This window comes from Pteropus medius, unplaced genomic scaffold, assembly GCF_902729225.1.
Source record: "Pteropus medius unplaced genomic scaffold, Ma_sr-lr_union100, whole genome shotgun sequence".
Classification (NCBI taxonomy): domain Eukaryota; kingdom Metazoa; phylum Chordata; class Mammalia; order Chiroptera; family Pteropodidae; genus Pteropus; species Pteropus medius.
In genome coordinates, this window is record NW_024344241.1 from 8,837,708 (window position 1) to 8,848,242 (window position 10,535).

Genomic DNA, 10,535 nt, shown 5'->3' on the forward strand with positions numbered 1-10,535 from the left:
AGAATGTAATAAGAAGGATACCATATTTAGCACCATAAAATAGTTTAAATTGCTTGCAGGTAATGATACAAAAGGAATGCCCATACAACTCAAACAATAGGTTACTTCTTTGCCTAATTGTTTTTGCTTTTGGGAGAAGTTATCTGATTCACACAAGTCCCACTACCTAGTGGCACTTTGTTGGTCAGAGTTCTACAACAGGGTTACCTGACACCTGGCTCTTCCTCCATGCAGCAAAAATCTCCTGTTGGTGTTTATGGCTAATGCAGAATGCCTTAAGACTTAGATCAGGGGACTCTTCATGTAGGATGACTTTAATGCACATTTGTCTTAATAAAAGTATTTAATTGGAATTTCTCCAGCTGCAGTATTTAAATTTTAGAGAACTGTTCTTTCTTTTAATTCAGTACCAAGCATTGATAAAGTAGGAAGCAGATAGCATTGGCACATGGCATTCCTTGCTAGATATATGCCAAGGTAAGAGAAACAGGCAAATTCAATTCATTGATTACGTGTTGCTGGTTCAGTGTTATTCAAAATTCCTCTCCACAAACCATAAGCTACCCATCCTGGCAAAACCAGAAGAGAAACTCAGAGTAAATATTTAGAAATTTTCTTGCAATTTTTACCTTTTTATTTTGAAATAACTGCAAATTTACAGAAAAGTTGAAAAAAAGAATACAAAGAACTTCCATATACTTTTTATCCAGACTCCCTAATTCTTACATTTGCTCAACAATCGCCATAAATATTCAAGTGGTGGGCAGGAGGCGTGATGTGTGTGTGTGTGTGTGTGTGTATGTGTGTTGAATGGGCATGTGTGTGTTCTTGAACCACCTAATAATAAATTTCAGACATGATACTCCATTTCTTATTATTTTATTGTATGTTTCCTACAAACAAGTGCATTGTTCTATATAACTATAGTATAACCATCAAAATCAAGAAATTTACTTTGATCTAATATTCTCATCAAATCTCCAATCCCTTTTAGATTTCCCTGATTGTACCAATAATGTCCTTTACAGTTCCAGAATCCAATCCAGGATTACACATTGCATGTAGTTTCACATCTCTAGTCCCCTTCAATCTGAAATAGTTTCTCAGCCTTTCTTATCTTGATGTTTTTAAAAAGTACAGATTTGTACTCGATAAATATGTTCCTTGATTTGGGGTTTTTTGAAGTTTCCTCGTTGTTCGTGCATTTGGGGCAAATATCCTATGGAAGTGGCACTGTGTTCTTCTCCATGTCTGGGGACAGCTAACCTTAGTTTGTCCTATTACTAGTGATGTTAATTTTATTACTAGTTTAGATGGCATCTGCCAGATTTCTCTACTGTAAAGCTAGTTAATAAATATCTTATACTCATTAACTGGTAATTAATGAGTATTTTTGTAAGGAGAAACTTTGAGACTTCTATAAGTAGTTAGAACTTCCACTTCTGTCTCATTTATGCGCTGACATCAATATGAAGTCATGAATTCCTACTTTGTTCAAAGGTTACAAACTATTATTACCATATTGCTCAAATGTCTCATTTGGCCAGTGAGAGTGACCTCAAATTGGTTTCTATGTTGGTTTAACATGTTTCTATCATTTGTTGATCATATTTGTATTTTCTGTAACAAAATAAATGCTCCAGGCTCATCTTGCAATTCTTTTTCTGCCCAAACCTAGAGTCAGTCATTTCTCCAAAGAGCTCTCATTCCTTTAAGTGGAACGTTGCATTTAGAATCCAAGCTCTGAACATTACATGTGCTTATTATTACCAGAGTATTATTGGTTCCAGGCACTTTCAGCATAGATAGAACTAGAAAATATATGTATTCATACATACTTTTAAAATCTATGTATATATCCATGTCATTAATATACATATTAAATATAATGTGTATTTAATATATATCTATATATTAAAGACCATGAGTTCACAACAATACTTTCAATTCCAATACAATAGCATAGGGTTTATTTTTAACCATTCTTCTTTTCATACATGTAATTTCCTTCTCCAACAGTGTTGACTCTTATTATTCTCAACGGACTTGTTTATTGATACAGTTTTACCTGTATAATCGCTCTCTCAGCTAGTCTGGCTAAAAGCTAGATCCACAAGCAAGCACCTTCTTCCTGGCCAGGTATAAAACCCAAAGTTCTGACCCAACGAAGGGAAAAATGAAGAGAAAGGAGCAAAGGAAAGGAAGGGGAAGAGGAAAGAAAAGAGGTAAGGAGAAAGAAAGAGATGAAAGTGAAAGAGAAAAGAACAAGGAGCAAGGAGGAAGGAGCGTAGAGATACCTTTGTTTAGTAATTTGACAGAGCAGTTTAATGTCTGCTGAATCAAATGATAAAACAATGGGGCTTGAATTTTGTATATTTTCTTTTTCTTTTATTTTCTAGTAACACTTTATTGTATTTTATAAAATTATTAGCCTGTTAAGGTTTTTTGGGGGGGGAGCGGGCGGGGAATAATGCAAGTTCATCATCACAGATAGTTTGAAAAACATTGCTGTAATCACACTTCCATCTTCAAACACAGTGGTTGGCAAAGGACAGCCTGGAGACCAACACAGACACTCTTATTTGTTTAAGGTCATCTATGGCAGCTTTTGCTATAAGGCACAGTTGCATAGATTGAGACTGTAAGGCACAAAAAGTCTAAAATATTTATTCATTGGCCTTTTATAGAAGGAATTTAGATAATGTTAGATATCTGATCCAATATTAGTATATTGTTTACTTATTTATTACATATATTTTTATTCTCTCTCTCTCATTCTCTCTCTCCCCCACCCCCTTAATAGGCAAACTCATGAGGGCAGAGATCTCATCTGTTTTTTGTTCCAGATGGATCCTAGACACCCGGGGAAAATGCCCAGTGACAGTAGTTGTGCAGTAAGTACTTACTAAATTTCAATTGTGGAATGACACTTGAAGATAATTAACAATAATGAAATTCAGATATGTTGAATGTCATGTCTAAGGTTATGATGAGAACCTCATTATCCCAGTTTTGTAAACTCCTATACAGGTTTGCTTTTCACTCTCTATCCCACCTCTAATATTGAGTCAGGTCATCCATCAGGCTTCCTGCATAAATGCAAAGGAGAGTCAATGGCCCATCACTGTTTGAATTCATTCCTCCATATCCATAGATATAGTCTAACAATTTAAAAGTGAGTAATGCTATTTTTTTCAGAGTCCCTAGGCAAGAAGAAATTTTAATATTGGTGGCATCCTTGAAACTGCCCATAGAATTAGGTTTATATGCATAGTTCTGATCATCTTCTCAAGATCCAACCATATGAACTCCAGCTAAGACTAAGTCTAAAATACTTTCTTCTGGGGGCAGACCTAGAAGATTCTTCTCTAGAGGCTCTACAGTAACTTCTAGAGGTATGTGACTTCGCTCCTGTGAATACAGCAAGAATACTTACTTTTCTAGACATTCCATCACCTAACAAGACAAGATGTATGTACTCCCACTACTTAGCATTCATCTCGATGGGAGAAGACTATGTCAGAGGGAGGCCAGGTGAAACTATGGCTGTCTTCCCAAGGCGTAGTATGTCTGCTTTGAAGATGACACCAGAAAATATTTTCTTGAGGCTAAATGGCATCAACTGTAAGATATATCATTGATTCAATGATAGCTCTTTAGAAAAAATAAAATACTCTTACATTGCATACATTAATTAAAGAATAGATTCAATTACAGAGAAATTAAAATGAAAACGGGGAGAGAGTCCTGCTCTCTGGGAGAAGAAATTGTATCTTCAACAGAAAAAATACTTTACCAATTTTCTTTGGAGTTTCCTCATTATCCAGACACCTAATAGCCCTTCCTGTACTGCCACTTACCCAACTCTAGACAGCAGCTAATGGACAAAACCCTGACTTGTGTGTCCATAATGTAAAACAATGTTGATGGATAATGGGAATAGGAAGGTCTCACTCCTGCACATTTTGATGGTCAGCCTAGATAGAACAATCTTCCATGTTCTCCTCTCTGCATTTTCCTCCCTTAGGAGCAAGGAAGAAAAGAGCACTCAATTCAATACATATTCAGTTCTTGGGGGAGGGTATTCAGTTCTTGCTGCTGTACTTGTGGCTGTTCCTTGTTCTATGCCTCAGTCCTTAGACTGCCTCCACTTATTTATGAATGCATGCAACACTAACTTATCAAGTGTATTAACCAATATTTTTACTGCCCTACCAGAAACTGCAACTGCCCCCAGGCATATGGCATGAAGCTACCTAACAGCCTAGGTAAGTCTCCCTATACACCAAAAGAAGGCAGACTTTTCGGCTCTACTGATACTGCAGCAAAGAAAACAAATAAAAAACCCTAGCCTGTGAGACCTACTGTCATCTGTGATGGGCTCCCAAACCCCTGAGATCTGACCAAGTGATATTGTATCTTGTGCTGACAGCAGTGATCTTCCCATCACTGTATTCTAGAGGGATCATTTCATAAACTATATAAATGTCTAACCAGTGTACTGTATACTTGAAACTAGTAGTAAAACTAGAAGTAAAATGTAAAAAAAAAAGTAATAAATAAAAACAAATAAAAAATAAGTCTGTTTTTTGGTTACAAGGGTGACAGAAATGCTGAGAAGCCACACTTGAAAGTTTGGAGCAATCAAGACATTAACAAAAACAGGAAGCAGCTAATAGCCCTGGAGCTAGCTGTCTGGTGTGACATTGAAGCATGAGGGAGGGAAAATGGAGCCATGAAGGAGACACAGAGGTCCCAGGGTAGGGAGTGGGGGAAGAAATAGCCTGGCTTCTCACCTCCTACTGCCCACCAGTCTCCTGTCAGTCCTTCCTGACTGGAAGTCAGAAGGTAAGGCAGCCTGGAAGAAGCAGTTCCCTGAGCACATCAGAGTGGAGAGGGATGGGGTAAGAATCTGGAGCAAACATACAGGCAAGAGAAGTGGCATTCATTTCTGAGTCACATACCCCCCAGAACAACTGCAACTTGGGATACATAGAAAGGAGAGTGAGATGGAAGCTGAAAATCATCTGTTTAGAGAGGAAATAAGGTAGACTGAGGGCAGATCGCATCAGCACATTCTTTTCCAGGACCCACGTTAGAACAAAATAATACCAGATTTAGGCAATGCTGGTCTTCCAAGTACTTTCTTCAAACAATTCAGCATAAACTCTTCTAAACATCTTCATAGAAAATGCAAAAGTCTAGCCTTCCAGAAACATTTTCTGCTAGATTTCTTACCCCTAAAGCATCTATATGAAGAGTGAAATGAGAAAAATCATGATTCTTATGTCCCTCCAGAGTCTGTCATTAGTCCCAGGCCTATGGATACTGAACTACCTACCTGCTAGGCTACCTAAACACAAAGCAGTAGGCTGACACTGCGGACTATTTAAAAAGTGGAAGACAGTCCAGGCTCTCACACCGCAGTTTACCTGTATCCCTCCAAACTTAGCACATAAAACTAACCAGATAGAGAGCTTGAGTAGATTCTAGGCCTTTAAACTACACAGTGAGGGGCACCAGCTGTGTGGACCACCCATGGAGCACTGCCCCCCATGCCCAAAAGCCTCTCATGCAGATGTGTTCATTGGAAAGTGAAGTACTTTTTTTGATTGGGTAAACTGAATACTTTTGAGTGGTTTTCATTAGAGTGAAAACATTTGATTAAAGCATTTGTTATATCTCATGTAAAATATAAATCATAAAGTCCAAGAGTCCACAAGGATAATGATGCTTTGTGTTTATAAAGTGCTTTCTAAGCCCTTCATTTTTATTTAATAATAGTTAATATCTGCCATATCTCTGTGAGGATGAAAGGAGAAAGTATTATGTATGATCTTTATACTTTATCACTTTTAAAGTACAGGAATGGCATGGAATATATTAGAGAAACAGCCAAGATTTGAACCCAGGCAACAATGCTTTTATATGTTCAAATCTGTTCTTAAAACAATGTCACCGAAGCCTATGTAAGCATGTGAAAATAAGAACAGAAAAACTTGTAGATCCCTGGCCTTGTTGGGTGCTGCCAGCATTAGCTGAATCCACTCACACTTTACACAGGCCTGCAGAGAAACACCAAGGGTAAATGTTGATTAATGGAGGGGGTAATGGTAAAATGATTATGTTCATGTTGTTGACACTGATGGATACTGTGGTAATGATGATAATGAACTTATGTCATCTATCCTTGAGAAAATCTCAAGTTAGCATTGTTTGGTATTGAGGCACTTTCATTGGCTTATAAAACATGAGATAATTGTGAGAAGCAGAGACACATGATATATCCTATAGTACTGATAGTCTCTTGCATCTTCTTCCTTTCAAGTCATATCATCTGTACCTATGACATTTATCTGACAACTTATCATGCACTACTCAGTGATATCCTTTGTCTGACAGTCTTGGATCGCAATTTAACTTTTATAATGTCCTAAATTTTAATGTGTGCATGTATTACTTGTCTAACTAAGTAATAAATATTTTGATGACAGGAATTATGTCTTTTCTCACCATTGGCTGCTTCCTGTCCCTAGTCAGTGCCTGGTCTAGCATGTGGTCAGTAAATACTGAGACTGAATGGAAGCTTACTGGTTAGAGGAGCCCAGTCCACTTCTACAGCTGAAAGGCGGGTTCTGGCTGCAGTTCCCAGGAGGCACATGGAAGGAAGCAGGGCTGAGCTGGAAAGCCATTGGTCCTGGCATCAACATTTGCCCCATCTGGAACATGCTGTGGGCAAAGTGATGTCACCAGATCCTACCAGCCTTGGCATGGAACATGCTGGGGGAACAGGGAGAAGAGATTTGCCACTCGCTCTTTAGGTTGGCCCTATTACTACTGGGCTTCCACACCTCTGTTGTGACTCACCTCAAGTGCTGTGTGGTTGTGCAGGCATGGAGAGGTGCTCAAAAGTGTCCTGTGCAGGGAGCTGTAGATCACTTCAAACTACTACCACAGGCAGGTTTCTATGGAAACATCTCAGGATTTTCATAGCTTTTTTTTTCCCCCCCTATAAAATTTCTTTCTTCTCATTTCTGTTAACTTTGCTAGTTAAACTGTCAGGCCAATTTTGTAAGGGAATAAAATCTTTGTCCTTCCTCCCATCCTGAAGCCAAAATCTATTTTGGTTCATATAAAAACGATCAAATTACAGCTTTTGGCATGTTTTTTAACTAGGAAAAAATAACTTGGATTAGCTAGTGCCAATAAACTAAGTATTTCAATTAAATTTAACATTAGTAAAATATCAGTCATACCAGTCTAAGTCTCAACCAACCTTAAAACAGTATGTGTAACCCCCTCAAAGCAGCTGTTGGCAAAAACAGTTTCTATTATTCATATGAAACTTCAGGCAATAAAAGAAATTGTTTGAGGGACTCAAAGAAAGGGCAAATGACTTAGGCTCAAAAACAAAACCTAGATAGGGCTAGACTTTGTGTTACAGGCCATTTAAGCAAAAAGAAAGAGAAAAGCATCCTTTTTCCCAGTTTCTGTCCATCACATAGACTCCAAGGGGGCTGTCAGGGACCTGCAGATAAGGGAGTCATAGAGTTGGTGGAGGCAGATAAAGCAACCCTCTGGATCTTTTCAGTTTTATGAAAAGAGAGGGTTTATACAGCACATTCTTGCTGTAAAAATCCGCCCATTGACATTCATCCATGTTCAAGTCCCAACACAAGAGTGTGGAAAGGCCCTGTGTTTGTGTTTATGTTCACACACTAGGTGCTGCCATTTACCTTACCCGCTGGCTGTCATGGTACATGAGATTGGGTTGGGGGCTCAGGGTGCAGAGGGTTCCAGGTGCACACACTCAGCGGTGGTGACTTAGAACTCATCAGTTTGTGATTGGGATGCACACAAGTCACCACTTGGCTCATCAGCACTAAGGCAGGGGTCTTACTCTTCTCACCTGACTGAGGGACCTGGCTAAAGAAAGGCCATCCAGTACTTCATTTGACAAAACTTCATTGAGCATATGATGAGGCAGGCAATGTGCCACAATTTACAGGATGATTGAATAAGATTCCTGATCTACAGATGGTCATAGGACAGATATTTGTTAACAAATTACCCCAATACAGCCTGGTAATGGCCCTAACAGGTATGTGGGTGGCATAATTGTGGGAATACAGAGAGACAACCGGCCCAGGAAGGGGAGGGGAGAATATAAAGACAAAAGGCACAGCATCTGTAAACAGAAACTGAGGAAAAGAGAGTATACAGTTAGGACAAACTGCATATACACTTATAGATTGCAAAGGAAGTTTGATACCATGCATAGTGTAATATAAACATACAAAAATGCATTAAAAATTATCTGTGTAAATTTTAGAATAAAGATTTTGTGCTTACACTAACATCTCCGTTTATAAAGGTCATTAATATAAGATTACTATTATTGAAACTAATTTTAGTTTCAAACCAAAAAGGAGTGGTTGGTAAATATATTTGACATTTCTGAACTATGCAGAAGATCTTACTTCAACAAGTAATTGACCTTAATTTTATGAGTGTCACCTACAGCCAAGCTACCCTGAACAAGCCTGATCCCATCTGATCTCGGAAGCTAAGCAGGGTCGGACCTGGAAGTATTTGGATGGGAGACCACCTAAGAAGACCAGGCGCTGTAGGCATAAAAAAGTTTTAAAAAAGGGATTGTAAGGTGGCAAGGTCTTTGCAATCTGTGAGGTCAACTAAGAGTTACTTCGCCTAAGTAAAATAATAATGATATTAATTTTATGAGCGTAAAATTTTCAACTAATTTCTCTTAGCCAGCAGATATTTTTTATCATAAATCAATTTCAATAGCTAAAATGAAAGATAACTTATTTTTGCTCAGAAATTAACAGTTTTCAGAACTGACTGCATTTTGCATGGTGATTAGCAACCTGAGTGATACTCAGATGCTTTTGAAAAAACTGATAAAATGCAAGATTCATCACTTACTGTATACTTTTAGTTATAATATGATTGTGTCAGTCAAGATCCAATCAGGAAAACAAATCATACTAGTGAGTGTGACAGAGAGAATTTAATACAGGAACTTTGTTCTATAGGTTTCAGGACTTAACAGGTAAAAATGGAACACCTTGGCAACCCAGAGGGAATAAATGCAGGAATCAACTATTTCCCTCATGGCTACAGACTCAGCTAGAAGAGGTTGATATCCATACTTCAGAGCTCAAAGGAATGGGCCCTGCAGAATTGGGACTCAGACCATAGAGAGGACACTGCCTAAATTTAGCTGATACCTCTGGGAGACATAATAAAGCTGGTCTGCGGATGCAGAAGCAAAGCTGGGGGATCAAAACCAACCACAGTCAGGGCTTTTGTGGATGGAACAACCGACCACCAAGAAGAAAGTCCCTTTGCCCTACTCCAGTCTCGTAACATAGTTCCTCTTGTTGTTAGAACCTAACAAGTAACCACTAGGCAAATAGGAAATATAATACTAGCCCAGGTATTATAGAGCAGAGGACACAGGAGTGGATTTGAATTGAAAGACAAAGCTTAGTAACAGGTACAGTTTTATTAAAACAAAATACCAATTAAGATCCACAGAGAAATAAGAGAATCATTACCAATTTACTGTAACATGAGTACCTTCTCAACAGTGAACTTCAAAATCATTTATAGAAAGTTTGCTTGAGAGTAAGAAAATTGTAGCAGATACAAACTAACTCCTGTTCTCAGATGAAGTTCCTGATTTTAGTTAAATTAGGAGCCCTAACTTGTTGATCTCTGTAACCCCTTTGGCATCTGGTATTGATTGGGCACATAGCAGGTGTACCTGGCTTTTCCTTCCTCTCTTGGTCTAATAGCTACCTCTCCTGCCCAGCCCTCCTGTACTTTGTCTGGGGCCATGTGACATGAAACCAGAAGAATGTGGGTAGAAAGATGTGATGTACACCAGCTCTGGATCTGGTCATAAAATCTCCCTTGTACAATCCACTTCTCACTTCACAGGTATTGGTAGTGATGTGACAAGATGAAATAAACCACATGAGAAGGCCATGCCTTCCCTTCCCCCACCAATAGTATCAGCAGGTGCAGAAACTTTGAGATTTATTCATAGGCAGCCAAAGCCAAACTACTCTAATTAATATAGCAAATATTCAATAGGTGTTCACTAAATGATGGAATTTTTTCATTGTAAAACGCAGACATAATTTTACTCATAAATACTCATAGAAATAGAATTATAATTCAGTAATTTGCTCATTGTTTTCAAACATGAATAATCCTAATGCACTGAGTCTCACATTGTTTCATACTTTAGAACCTAGAACAATTGGTTTGAAAATTATTACTACTCTTCCTAAGGGGACCAGTCTAAGCTTGCATTGCTAGTTAGTGACAGAGGTAGAATCTGCATTCTGGTCTCCTCAGAGTCTAATCTTTGCAAGCAAAATACCTGCAAATTCAGTTCCCAGTTTCTGTGACATTCTTACTCCTTTGTAGCTGCCAGTTTATTTTGTCAGTTTAAGCAAACTAGTGGATAATGGGAAGCAATGAAGGTGGGAGCATAGAGTGAT

The 10,535-nt window shown here is 38.3% G+C and overlaps 1 pseudogene; it reads left to right on the forward strand.

Annotated features, from left to right (window-relative positions):
• Positions 1–8,515: 8,515 nt before the first annotated feature.
• LOC120607760 (uncharacterized) lies at positions 8,516–8,633 on the forward strand (annotated as a pseudogene).
• The last annotated feature ends 1,902 nt before the right edge of the window (positions 8,634–10,535 follow it).